Here is a 14,369-nt window from a genome sequence, read left to right as displayed (position 1 = left end):
CCGTCATCTTAACAAATGATAAAAAGTTAAAAGTATATAAGAGAATGTTTTATTGTACATAATAACTTTACTCTAGATCCTTGTGGTTTAACCATCCTCGAACCTCCCGTACATTGTGGAAGCTTTAGTGCACCATCCTTTTATTATATACTAACATTTAAGCTCGTATTTCAGAAAGGTGACGCTCCACGTGATATAACTCTTCAATGTATTACTATTGAAATTCAACATTAAGCCAAGTTGAAAATAATAAGGTATTAATATTCGGTTGAATTAATAAATTTGTCATATTTTTTTCAATATTTTAAAAACTTTCATTCATTTTGCTTAGTCAACTACTAAGACCTTGTGAACTTAGTAACAACCTTAGTCCCTTAAAAAAATAACATGCTTAAGCCAATTCACCATGCAAAACAAGTTTGGCTGTAGTGTGAATTTTCAGAGATGTAATAGTTGACTTCTTATTGATCCTAGCAATCTAAAAGATTTCTTAGCAAGATTCTCAAAATATCATTAATGAAACTATTTATTATATTCATTTCACTTGCTGCAAATATCGATATCTGAATAAACCTGCTTTAGCACCTTTGTGGTGTAGATCTTGTAGATTTCAACCTTCTTTTTTTCTTTCTTTTTCTTCTCGTAAAAATTCATGCATTAGGTAATTAATCACATCAATACGAAAACATCAATAATGTTTTTTTCCTATCTCCAAATGAAATAATTTTTATAAAAGCTTACTTTAAATTATTTCTCAATATACTCCTCGTAGACTAAGATTATAAACATATGTAGACAACAAAGATTTGTCATCACCAACAGAAAAGATTATGTGATAGGTTTTTCAAACTAAAAATTCAACTGAGCAGTCAATCGCCTTTGTAGGACCCATATGATTTCTCTTTGCTACTTCTTTATTTTTAAGGACATTCTTTTCCTCTTTTTGTATATTTGATCAATATCCCACAAATTTCACAAATACAAAATAAAATAATTCCGAAAAAAACTACCAACAACAACATATTTTTGTTATTTTGATAGATCCTCGACTCAGAAAATCAATTCAAAACAGACTCAAATATGAAGAAATGAATGATACAAGAATAATAGCAATAAAACAACAAATAGTAACAGAATAAGAGTTCACTGTTAAAATATGTTGGATCTCATCGTTCAGAAAATTGTGATATCAGAGTATACGAATTTGATCTTAACTTGAAACATGACCGAACATTATAAATATAGTTAAAGATAAATTTAATTCACCTTTGATTCTGTGTATAAATATAAGATTTTGATATATAAATCTAATATTAAGCAATGTGAATTGATCTCTCCTGCTCCAGGATTCTTATAGGTTTGCATTGATAGATTTTGCAATAACAAAAACTATGGTCCAAACTTAACACGAAGAAAGCTGAAACTGATCAAATCGCCAAGTTCAGCTACAACAAAGAAAAAACTTTTAGTGAATAATTATATATATTTACACATAAATTTAAAACAAACCAATCAAATTAATTTTTTTTTTCTTTAAAAAGAGAAGGATGGAAGATTGCCAACATATAATCAACATAGGTTTGAATTTACGCACAAAAATCAAAACAAATAAAATAATTAGTACAAATAACATAGATAAAAAACAAAAATATGTTGTTTTGCACGAAAAGTATATTGTTTTCAGTTAAATCTATTGTCACGTTATGAAATTGAATTTTGGTATGAATCTCTACTATATTAAAAGTGTGAAGGGCCTTATAAATTACGCTTAAACTTTTTACTCTTCATTAAAAGTCTCCCCTTTAAATAAAATCGCCTTTTTGCATATTCTATTTAAATTACAAATCCAATAAATCAATATAAATTTGACCGACAGTACAAATGCACAATTAATATCCTATTCTAACTAAATTTGAACAAAAAAAAACCAGAAATCCTATACAAAATCAATAAATCAATATGTATTCCTAAATTAGCGTGTAAAAAAAGAAAAAGAAGTCTCCTAACGAAAAACCTCAAAGTGAGAAAAAATTGTGAAAAGTAAAAAAAAAAAAGTGTATTAGCGTATTAGATACAAAATCCGTTGAAGAGTATAATTTGTGTGAAAGGTAATTTAACTCAAAATCCTATTCTAACTAAATTATAACATACACGTTCATATTCAACCCAGAATAAAACTAATCTTATCTATAATCTATAATTTATATTATAATATATTAAAAAAATACTCCTAAAATAGAATTAAAAAATATTCCTAAAATAGGACTCTATTAATGCTGTAATACCCCACATTTTGGACTAGAATGAAAATCCGTCATTCCTATGCATGGATGTGTCAAAAGCCTCAAATCCTATATAAATTTAGTGTGTTAATCAATTTTGTAGTGTAGGAATCTATTTGAGCATGAATTTAGATCATAGAGGTCCCCTAACTTAAAGTACAAGTTGAAAGCTTTCCTATCGTTCAAGTTTTAGTGAGCGTCAAAACTTGGGTCAACTTCAATCAACCATAACTCTTTGTATATGATGAAATGGATGGTTTACTATATATCAAATGAAAGTTCTTTGAATTATCTTTCCAACGATATCAATTTCGCCTAAATAAAATATCGGAGCAAAGAGTTATGCCTATTTTACTCCAGCATGTCAGGCTGGAAACAGTGTGACGACATTCGTGATAGCTTATCACATTTGTGACGCCCTATCACCAAGGTCGTCATCCTTAGGCAGAAACCAGCTCCTAAGTGATGACATTCGTGATAGATTATCACATTTGTGACGCCCTATCATGAAGGTCGTCAGCCTTAGGCAGAAACCAGCCCCTAAGTGACGACATTCGTGATAGCTTATCACATTTCTGACGCCCTATCACGAAGGTCATCAGCTATGATTTTCAGCAACTGAGAAATTATTTCATAAGGGATTTTGGTCTTTTCCTTCACCTTCCACGACTTATAACCCTAAAGAGGCATAATTTTTTCCATTTTTCTTCAGTTAAGCATCTTAAAACCCCTCTCTTACACTCTCAACCACAAGATTAGGGTTTCCATCAAACTCATCTCTCAAAAGCAAGATTCAAGCCTTTTTCCAAGATAATCAAGAATTAAGTTTCCCAATCCAAAAAATCTCCATAAAATCATCAAGGTTTTCTTTCTAAGGTATGCGTGTATTCATTCATGGACTTCTTTCGTCCATGAAGTTCAAGAACCCTTTTCTAAAACTATATATTATGGTTTTCATGTTATGAATGGATTGTTGATCATGTTTATGTGTTGAATGATGCCAAGATAGAATCTTTATGTGTTATTATGAATCTATGACATCATATAAGTTGAAAACATATAAGTTTGGTTATTTATGATGAGTAATTGTATGATTTACACCTATGCCTAAGTTATGCATGTAAGGTGTTTGATAAAATACCTAAGAGACTAGAAATCATGCATTATAGCTAAATTGTGACTAAGGGAAGGATTCATGATAGGCCTCTATGATTCAATGTCATCCATGTTGATAATGTGTCTTGTGAACACTGTTGGATTACTCATGAACTAGTCTTATGGAATTTTTCTATGCTTACTTGCAAAACCCACTCATGTACAAGATGTAGAATACCTATGTACTAAATAAAATTCCCCAAGTTATGATATTATGGATTGTGGTTGTAATATGTAATGAGCATGATATTGAAAGCTATGCAAGTATATACAGGTTGTATGAAATTCCCTTTCATAAAATAGATTGTTGAGAACCATGCTTAGTATGAAATCACTTATTTATGATATTGTGGATTATGGACTCTACTCTTATGATCAAGTCAGTCATGTATGTCAGTTTCCTTCCATTGAGTCTTGGGGGTACTTGTACCCAAAAAATATAGCTGTGTGCCTAGAGCCATGTCATGTTATCACGATACTCAGTTAAGCCATGATCTATAGAATTCAGTCAGTCATGTGACTCAGGAAAACTCAAAAATCTCAGTAGTCTCAGTAGTTCAGTAATCTCAGTGATCTCAGTACTCAGTCTGTAACTTCAATATTCATAGTCAATCTCAGTAACTTCAGTACTCTTAATCAGTCCTCAGAACTCATTATATTCCATCCGTCATCAAAATCCAGTAAATTCAATTTTAGCTCCGCTAAACGATACTACTATTTTCAGTTCAGTTAATCAGTATCAGTTCATCAAATCAGTTCAGTTAAGTTATTTAGTTTGGGCAAGTTATTTAGTTTAGCATAGGAGTAGGATTCAGCACCGAGCGAACCTAGGGATGAGGGATCACCCGCTAGAATAGGACTGAGATCCCTAGAAGCATTCCCTAAGTTTCAAAACTATGTTGGCAGCATAGGTATGAGATGTCACCCGTTAGATAGGACTGACATACTCAGGGGTCACCCGTTAGCACATTTATATGTATAGAACTGATCCCAGGAGTCTCCCGCTAGATTAGGACTGACTCCACAGCAGATATTTTTACTGGTGGCGCGGTACTGATACCCTTCTAGTCAGGGCAGAGATTGGACCCCAGTCAGTTTAGCTTGGGGAATGTTGGTTAGATGAACACATCCCACAGTTTGAGTTACAGAATCAGGACTTTCAGACACAGTCAACTCAGCTTAGTAGTACAAATTCAGTACTGTTAGATACAGTCAATGCTTATCATTGTAAATACACTTCAAGATCACCCATTAGCTAGGACTGATCTCAACTATGATTAATCAGTATCAGAATCATTGGATTTAAAGATCACCCGCTAGATAGGACTGATCTCAGACTAAGTCAAATCATCCTTATTATCAGTATACTCATGATCACCCGCTAGATAGGATTGATCTTAGATTTAGTTACTCCAAGTAGAACGGAACTCAGGTAGTTCCATCAAAACTTAGACTGTCAGATACAGTCGCTCAGTATCGGTTCTATCAATTAGTCTGATCAATACAGTTATATCAGCTATATCAGTTGTCATAGCTCACGTTACCAGTATTTAGTTTCAGGACTGTTAGACACAGTCATTCAAACTAGTTCTTCATAATTTGAACTATCAAAAATAGTCAATAATCTATTCAGTACCTCAGTAACAGTAAAGTCATGTCATCAGCATTCAAACTCAGTAGTCAGCATCATCACGAGTTCAATTGTAGTTGTTTATGCATGTATGTATTCTCACGTTCATATTAGTTAGCATTGTTAATGCATATAACCCTTTGCATTTAGCCTACCTCACTCGTATACTCAGTATATTCAGATGTACTGACGTATTTGCGCTATGGTGCTTTCTCTTGTGTTACACCATAGGTTCAGAGGCACGAGCTCCAGATCAACAGTAGCATTCCAGTACTCAGAGTTTGTAGTGAGTCCTTCTCATTCAAGGATGATATGGATATTGCTACAATTACTATTCAATTGCTAGATGGAGTTAGTTGGAGACATATTCCTTCAACTCCTTATTCAGTTCAGTTAGAGGCTTTCAAACTAGATGTCAGATTAGATATTCAGATCTCATTATTTTCAGTATTTATGACTTGTTTTGGTATTGTTATAGCTTTTTCAGATATTTTGTTTTTAGACATTTATTCAGTTCGAACCTTATGGCCTTTCATGTTCGCGTTTCTGCATTTTATGATATATTATACAGTATACAGGTATAGATAGCAATCATGGGTTAGCTTGTGGTCCTTCGAGGTCATGAGCACCTTGTAGCATTCTGGTTCAGAAAATCAGGGTGTTACAAACTTGGTATCAGAGCCTAAGGTTCAATAGAGTCCTAGAAAGTCTGAAAGCCACATCTAGTAGAGTCTTATATATGCGTGTATTGTGCACCACACTTATGTGTAGGAGGCTATAAGATGTTTTAGGAACAGTTTCCCTTCTTTTAATATTCATGTCATGCCAGCAAGTCCGTTTAGCAATCAAGTAGTCAGATTTGTATAGCTTGTTTTCTCATCCTTGCATCTATTCATGCTATCCAAAACCTCAGAGAATGTAACAATTTCATGGTAGAACCTCCTAGTAGTTGCAAGTTCAGTTCATCTCATGCATCATTCATTAGTTTTTGACTCTCGAAGTTTAGTTATAATCTAGTTTGTAGATGCCCTGTGCATTACCCAGTATCTCCGTAAGGTAAGCATTCTTAGAGGGATATAGCATCCCAAGGGGGAGATACCCCACTTTCTCTTAACGCTCTCATGCCTTGGATATTTCAATCTCTCCTTGCATAATGAATTCATTCTAGAATAGAGGGTACTCATAAGTTGACCTTCAAGTTAGACCCTAGCTGTAAGTCAAGTATTTAGAGGTTCAGTTCAGTTCATGATGTTCAGTCTATATTTCACGTAGCAGAATCAGTCATGTTCTCATGTTTCAGTTCAATCTTAGTTCCTTTACCATTGCTTATTCAGTGGCATGTTCGTGAGTCATTTATTCATGTATTCACGTATCAGATATGCGTGGTCAGCTTATCAGTACTTTCAGTCATGCATTCATGTATCATGTCAGTCATATAATCATGCATCAGATATGCATGGATTCAACTTATTAGTTAAGCATCAGATATGTATTCTCAATTTGAGAAACTCAGTTTATCAGAACACTCAGTCCTACATTCATAAATCAGCTACCCATGCATCAGATATGTATGTACAGTATGATATGCTCAGTTTTCAGTCATGTCAGCCATGAAATCATGATCAGTCATTCATGCTATATATTCGTGTAAGTTGTCTTTTCTCTTATCTCATCCAGTATCATTCTAGGACGAATGTTCCCAAGGGGGAGATATTGTAATACCCCACATTTTGGACTAGAATGAAAATCCGTCATTCCTATGTATGGATGTGTCAAAAGCCTCAAATCCTATATAAATTTAGTTTGTTAATCAATTATGTAGTATGGGGATCTATTTGAGCATGAATTTAGATCATAGAGGTCCCCTAACTCAAGTACAAGTTGAAAGCTTTCCTATCGTTCAAGTTTTAGTGAGAGTCAAAACTTGGGTCAACTTCAATTGGCCATAACTCTTTGTACATGACTAAATGGGTGGTTTTATATATATAAAATGAAAGCTCTTTGAATTATATTTCCAACGATACCAATTTCCCCTAAATTCGATATCGGAGCAAAGAGTTATGCCTATTTTACTCCAGCATGTCAGGCTGGAAATAGTGTGACGACATTCGTGACAGCTTATCACATTTGTGATGACCTGTCACGAAGGTCATCAGCCTTAGGCAAAATCCAGCTCCTAAGTGATGACATTCGTGATAGCTTATCACATTTGTGATGCCCTATCACGAAGGCCGTCAGCCTTAGGCAGAAACCAGCTCCTAAGTGACGACATTCGTGATAGCTTATCACATTTGTGACGCCCTATCATGAAGGTCGTCAGGTATGATTTTCAGCAACAGGAAAATTATTTCATAAGGGATTTTGGTCTTTTCCTTCACCTTCCACGACTTATAACCCTAAAGAGGCATAATTTTTCCTATTTTTCTTCAATTAAGCATCTTAAAAACCCTCTCTTACACTCTCAACCACAAGATTAGGGTTTCCACCAAACTCATCTCTCAAAAGCAAGATTCAAGTCTTTTTCCAAGATAATCAAGAATTAAGTTTCCCAATCCTATAACTCTCCAGCAAATCATCAAGGTTTCCTTTATAAAGTATGCGTGTATTCATTCATGAACTTCTTTCATCCATAAAGTTCAAAAACCCTTTTCTAAAACTATATATTAGGTTTTCATGTTATGAATGGATAGTTGATCATGTTTATGTGTTGAATGATGCCAAGATAGAATCTTTATGTGTTATTATGAATATATGACATCATATGAGTTGAAAACATATAAGTTTGATTATTTATGATGAGTAATTGTATGATTTACACCTATGCCTAAGTTGCAAATGTAAGGTGTTTGATAAAATACCTAAGAGACTAGAAATAATACATTATAGCTAAATTGTCACTAAGGGAAAGATTCATGATAGACCTATATGATTCAATGTCATCCATGTTGATAACGTCTCTTGTGAACACTGTTGGATTACTCATGAACTAGTCTTATGGAATTATGCTATGCTTACTTGCAAAACCCACTCATGTACAAGATGTAGAATACCCATGTAGTTCATGAAATTCCCCAAGTTATGATATTATGGATTATGGTTGTAATATGTAATGAGCATAATATTGAAAGCTATGCAAGTATATACAGGTTGTATGAAATTCCCTTCCATGAAATAGATTATTGAGAACCATGCTTAGTATGAAATCCCTTATTTATGATATTATGGATTATGGACTCTACTCTTATGATCAAGTCAGTCATGTGTGTCAGTTTCCTTCCATCGAGTCCTGGGGGCACTTGTACCCGAAAAATATAGTTGTGTACCTAGAGCCATATCATGTTATCACGATACTCAGTTAAGCCATGATCTATAGAATTCAGTCAGTCTTGTGACTCAGGAAAACTCACAAATCTCAGTAGTCTCAGTAGTTCAGTGATCTCAGTACTCAGTCTATAACTTCAGTATTCACAGTCAATCTCAGTAACTTCAGTACTCTTAATCAATCCTCAGAACTCATTATATTCCATCCGTCATCAGAATCTAGTAAACTCAGTTTTAGCTCCACTAAATAATACCACTATTTTCAGTTCATTTAATCAGTATCAGTTTAGCAAATCAATTCAGTTAAGTTATTTAGTTCGGCCCAGTTATTCAGTTCAGTGTCTTTCAGATGGGAGTAGGATTCAACACCGAGCGAACCTAGGGATGAGGGCTCACCCGCTAGAATAGGACTGAGATCCCTAGAAGCAATCCCTAAGTTCCAGAACTATGTTGCCAGCGTAGGTACGAGATTTCACCCGTTAGATAGGACTGACATACTCAGGGGTCGCCCGTTAGCACATTTATATATATAGGATTGATCTCAGGAGTCACCCGCTAGATTAGGACTGACTCCACAACAGATGTAATTACTGGTAGTACGGTACTGATACCCTTCCAGTCAGGGTAGAGATTGGACCCCAGTCCACTTAGCTTGGGGTATGTTGGTTAGATGAACACATCCCACAGTTTGAGTTACAGAATCAGGACTTTCATACACAATCAACTCAGCTTAGTAGTACAAATTCAGTACTGTTAGATACAGTCAATGCTTATCATTATAAATACACTTCAAGATCACCTATTAGCTAGGACTGATCTCAACTATGATTAATCAGTATCAGAATCATTAGATTTAAAGATCACCCGCTAGATAAGACTGACTCAGACTAAGTCAAATTATCCTTATTATCAGTACACTCATGATCACCCGCTAGATAGGACTGATCTCAGATTTAGTTACTCCAAGTAGAACGGAACTCAGATAGTTCCATCAGAACTTAGACTGTCAGATACAGTCGCTCAGTATCGGTTATATCAATTAGTCTGATCATTACAGTTATATCAGCTATATCAGTTGTCATAGCTTATATTACTAGTATTCAGTTTAAGGACTGTTAGACATAGTCATTCAAACCAGTTCTTCAGAATTTGAACTGTCAGAAATAGTCAATAATCTATTTAGTACCTCAGTAACAGTAAAGTCATGTCGTCAGCATTCAAACTTAGTATTCAGCATCATCACGAGCTCAGTTATAGTTATTTATGCATGTATGTATTCTCATGTTCATATTAGTTAGCATTGTTCATGCATATAACCCTTTGCATTTAACCTACCTCACTCATATACTCAGTACATTCAAACATACTGACGCATTTGTGCTATGGTGCTTTCTCTTATGTTACACCATAGGTTCAGAGGCACGAGCTCCAGATCAGCAGTAGCATTCCAGTGTTTAGAGTTTGCAGTGAGTCCTTCTCATTCGAGGACGCTATGAATATTGCTACAATTACTATTCAGTTGCTAGATGGAGTTAGTTGGAGATATATTCCTTCAACTCCTTATTCAGTTCAGTTAGAGGCTTTCAGACTAGATGTCAAATTAGATATTCAGATCTCACTATTTTTAGTATTTATGACTTGTTTTGGTGTTGTTATACCTTTTTCAGATATTTTGTTATCAGAAGTTTATTCAGTTCGAACCTTATGTCCTTTCATGTTCATGTTTTCATATTTTATGATATATTATGCAGTATACAGGTACAAATATTAGTCATGAGTTAGCTTGTGGTCGTTTGGGGTAATGAGCACCGTGTAGCATTCCGATTCAGAAAATTGGTGTGTTACAAATGCACGTTAAACTAGAAAAAAAATCGGTTCACTTATGAAACATATGATTGGTGCTCATCTAACTTGATTCGGTTTCATGTATAGATTGGTGGATGCAACCCTCAACTTCTTCACTATTTTTGTCAACATAATAGAATTCAACATGTGTGTGTGTGTATATATATATGTATATATATATATATAACTTTTTTGTTTCCATTCAAATTTATTTTGTTTCCATTCAAATTATTCTTCAGGGTAAAAATTTTCGCTCAGACAAGAATTATTTTCATCAAAATTGAAGCTTTGTGGTCACTATTGTATTATTTTTTTGTAGTTTACTCGATGAATTTATAGGTGGTAGATGAATGTCGGTCGGCTTTGAGACATTTTTTTAGGTAAAGGTTAGGTTTAATTGTACTATTTTTATATCTCTGTTTTGAGAAATTTTTTTGTGTAAAGGTAAAGTTTAACTGTATTATTTTGATATCTCTATTATTATATTATTTTTTTATAGTTTACAAGTGGTAGATGAGTGTCAGATGACTTTGAGAAAATTTTTGTTTAAAGGTTAGATTTTATTATATTATTTTGTTCATCGTATTATTTTATTACAGTTTACAAGTGGTAGATGAATGTCGATCACTTTGACAATTTTTTTTGGTAAATGTTAGGTTTAATTAAATGAATTCTCCAAAATATATTGAATTAAAATATTATATTCATCTTTATTATTTAAACAAATATCTTATTTAGTGTAACATTTGAACTCAATAAAGTGAGGTACACGCGCAAGGTGCGTACACCTAAACTAGTTAATAATAAATATATAGGTGAAATTGAATGACTAAACATATAAATGAAAAAATAAAATTTACCACCATATATCTTAAACTAGCTAATAATAAATATATAGGTAAAATTGAATGACTAAATCTATAAATGACAAAATAAAAGTGTAATACCCCGTATTTTTCTAGCTTAAATTAACTCTCAGTCCATGAGTTATTCTATATAAAATTTTTGAAATGCTCAGTATTTTTCAGTTTAGATCCTGCCAATGATAGGAAATTCAATTAGCTTTCCAACGATATAAAATTTGCCTAAATCCGATAACCGGGTAAGAAGTTATGGCTATTTTAAGTTTCAGTTGTTAAACACCATAATTCAGGCTAGTAGCGCATCGCGGAGTATGACAAAATGACAATTTTTATTTTTCAGTGAGGTACCACGATACCGGCGCATCGCGCCATAACTTATTTTCACATTTGTCAATTTTCAGTACACCAACATGATCCCACCGCATCACGATGAACTTTTAGGTCGCATCCAAGGGGTAACGTGATTCCACCGCATCTTGTTGATGGTCCAATTCTCAGTTGTTCACTTTATAGTGACACAGCGCGATAGCGCCGCGTCGCGCCAAGGGCCCAGATCGGAATTTTTCTTTTAATTTTCAGTTTTAAGTTCTGAGTTTTTAAATCATTCCAGGGGTATTTGAGTTTTTTTCCACAGCCCTATCCAGCCTTTAACCCAAAATTCAACCCTAATAAACCTAGTTACACCATTATTCATTCAATTTCCCCCCAAGATAAATCATTTTTCTCTCAAGAGGCAAAAATCCTAGATTAAGAAATCAAGAACAACCTGAAGAATTCCTCCAAGAACCTTCAAGAAAGAATCTTCTAAGGTATGTTAGGTGTTTATTCATGGGTTCTTTTCACCCATGAAGTGCAAGAACCATTTTTCAAAATACAAAGATTGTGTATCTATGATTTCCATGATTTAGTTGAATTGAATCCATGTTCATGATAGTAATAGGGATCCAATACATGTTTAATTATAAGTTCCCATGAAATTAGGATAGTTATGTGGTGAATTATATGAATTGCATGCTCAACCTTTGATATTGAATTGAATGTTGTATTCATGCTTACATGTGTTGACCATTATCATGTAAACAATCCATGCTTCCCAATTGTTTGCTAAATTGCCTATGTGAAGTAAATAGTGGAATCATGACATGTATTATGTACTCCCAGTCATGTATAAGCCTATGCCCTACAAGTGTTTGATGAAATGCTTATGTGATTTGACTAGTGAAAGCATGATAAGTTATTATGTGATCCCATTCATCCACAATTCATGTATATTAAATGTTTGACAAAATGTCTAAATAAGTGCATTGTTAGCAAGCAAGTATGGCCATGCCTTTATGATCATGTTATGTCCTTGTATGCTATCGAGTCCTAGGGATATTTAATACCCGATAATTTAGTTGTGTGCCTAGAGCCAGTGTCAGTTACAGAATCTCAGTCATGTCACGATCAGTAGTACTTTCAGACAATTACAGAACTCAGTAGAACTCAGTCGGTTATAAAACTTAGAAAAACTCAATAAACTCAGTATTTGTCCAGTCCAATTTCGTATACTCAGTTCAGTGTCTTTCAGTTGGGAGTAGGATTTAGCACCGAGAGAGTGCAGAGATGACGACTTCCCCATTAGAGAGGTAGAGTCGTTTGTAGCAGTTTCTGTACTCCATAACTGCGTAGCCAGCTGTAATACCCCATACTTTTCCTAGCTTAAAACGTTTCTCAAGAATGTTAGAAGCTTTCTTTGAAAGATGAATCCACTTTCGTACATGTGGTATTTTCAAGATTTTCACTTTTTTCCATGTGAAAAATTCAATAAGCTTTCAATCAATACCAAATTCACCAAATCCGACACCCGGGTGAAGAGTTAGAGCCTTTTTAGTGAAACAGTGTATCACCTGAGCCTTCAGTGCATCGCGGAGATAGCTCAAATGGCAATTGTCAATTTTCAGTGTTGCTCCATGATAGTGGTGCATTGCGCCAAACTTTCAGGTCGCAGACAAGGTGGAAACGCGGTAGCTTTGCGTCGCACCACCGTGCAATTTCCCATTTGTCACTTTCTAGTGACTTGGTGCGATAGTGGCACGTTGTGCCAAGGATAAAAATTGGGAAATTTTATTAGAAATTAAATATGTGTCCTAGAGTTAAAAGAGTTAATTTCTCACCTATATATGCCTTATAACATGAGATTTAGCCATAATTCAGCAACTTATACTCAATTACTCTAAAAAACTCTCAAGAAACAAGCCCTAGGGTTTTCATAGAAGGTTCAATTCCAAGGGAATTCACCATCAAATTTCAAGAATCTCTCCATCAATCTTCGTAGAATCACAAGCTAAGGTATGCGTAGTATTCATTCATGGACTCCTTTCATCCATGAAGCCCAAGAATCTCTTTTCTAAGTTATATGGATTTCTTTATGAATTTCATGTTGGGTTTGTTTTGTTTATGTTGAGAAAGATCAATTGAATTCAAATCCATGTTGGGTGATTAATTTCATATAGAATTGATTTGTATAGATGTATATTCATGTGAACCTATAAATAAACCCTAGGATGATGAAATTAGATATGCATCATGATGTTTGATTGTTGTATAATGTTGTCTACATGTGCTATTCCTATCATGTGTATGATTAAATGCCTAGATGAGGGAACAATGCCCAACTAGTATGATATCATGAAATCCCCATGTATGTACAAGTTTATGCATATCACTTGTTTGATGAAGTGCTTCAATATATGAATTATGAATTGTGTTATTGGTCATGTGTTCAAGTAAGCCATGTCATATCAGTTTGTACTCATCGAGTCCTGGGGGTTCTTCTACCCAAACATTTAGCTGTGTGCTTAGAGCAATGTTATATTTTCACGATCTCCTCAGTCAAGCTATGATTCATAGAACTCAATCAGTCATGTGACTCAAGAAATCTCAGAAATCTCAGTAATCTCAGTAGTTAAGTAATCTCAGTAACTTCAGTTTTCTCAGTCAATCTGTATTCTCAGTTAGTCCTCAGAACTCAGTATATTTCGTCAGTCAACGGAACTCAGTAAATTTAGTTTAGCTCCGCTAAACAATACCACTAGTATCAGTTTAGTTCAGCTAATCAGTTCAGTTCAGTTAATCAGCTTAGTTTAGTTAATCAGTATAGTGTTTTTCAAATGGGAGTAGGATTTAGCACCGAGCGAGCCTAGGGATGGGGACTCACTCGCTAGATAGGACTGAGATCCCTAGAAGCAATCCCTAAGTTCCAGAACTATATAGCCATCATAGGTATGAGAT

The sequence above is a fragment of the Capsicum annuum genome, chromosome 2 (assembly GCF_002878395.1).
Source record: "Capsicum annuum cultivar UCD-10X-F1 chromosome 2, UCD10Xv1.1, whole genome shotgun sequence".
Lineage (NCBI taxonomy): Eukaryota > Viridiplantae > Streptophyta > Magnoliopsida > Solanales > Solanaceae > Capsicum > Capsicum annuum.
The sequence above is the reverse complement of the archived record's forward strand: the minus strand, read 5'-3'. Positions refer to the sequence as shown.